General features: G+C 51.0%; 1 protein-coding gene across 1 annotated transcript in view; it reads right to left on the bottom strand.

The window, feature by feature from the left end:
- The window catches only part of CFAP69 (cilia and flagella associated protein 69), a 43,672-nt gene that overhangs the window by 19,052 nt on the left and 23,816 nt on the right, over window positions 1-804 (bottom strand). The gene's annotated exons all lie outside the window — the stretch shown is intronic.

Below are 804 nucleotides of genomic sequence, written 5' to 3'. Positions count from 1 at the left end.
CAAGTTAAAGAATATAAACAAAGGGTTTTGGTTGAGGGCAGAGTAGGAAAATGCTGTGCACGCCTCCTCCCATGACCATATCAAAATTACAACTAAATTATAGAACAACCATCACTGAAAATTGCCTGACATCTAGCTGAATAGAAGTCCTACAACTAAGGACATACAGAAGCAGCCACCCCGAAACTGGTAAAAGAAGTGGACATGGAACGGGCTGGTCCCACACCCTCGTGTGGTTTGGGACCCGAGGAAGGATATCTCGGGTGCTGCGGTCTCCCTGAGGAGTGAGTGGTCCCAGCTTCACACCAGCTCCTCAGCCCAGGGCTCCAGTGCTGGGGACACAGTCCCCATAACTTCTGGCTGTGAAAACCAGTGGTGATTGTGCCTGAGTGAGATGGAGGGGGGCTGGAGTCCCAGGTGTTCCTCTTAAAGGGCCCACACAGAGACTTACTCATTGACAGAATTACTCGCTCTGAGCTTCAGCACTGGGGCAGCAGCTCAAAGGGCACCAGGGACATACAGAGAGGAACTGAATTGTCTGGCTTTAGAGCAAGGGCTGGAGGTGTGGCTTTCGCCCAGAGAAAAGTGCAGCAGAGCCACTGTTCCTTTGTTGAGCCCTCCCCCCACCCAGCCTGCACATCCAGGTGGCCACCATATCTGGGTCTCCATCAACCTGGTTAACCCGTTTGTCCTGCCCTGCTGATTTTTTTTTTTTTAAGATTTTATTGGGGAATTGGGGGAGGAGAGCAGACAAGTTGCTGATCTTTTGTTCTTCAGTCTAGTTGTGGAGGACGTTGCTTCACC

Source organism: Hipposideros armiger, unplaced genomic scaffold (assembly GCF_001890085.2).
Source record: "Hipposideros armiger isolate ML-2016 unplaced genomic scaffold, ASM189008v1 scaffold_465, whole genome shotgun sequence".
Lineage (NCBI taxonomy): Eukaryota > Metazoa > Chordata > Mammalia > Chiroptera > Hipposideridae > Hipposideros > Hipposideros armiger.
The sequence above is the reverse complement of the archived record's forward strand: the minus strand, read 5'-3'. Positions and strand labels throughout refer to the sequence as shown.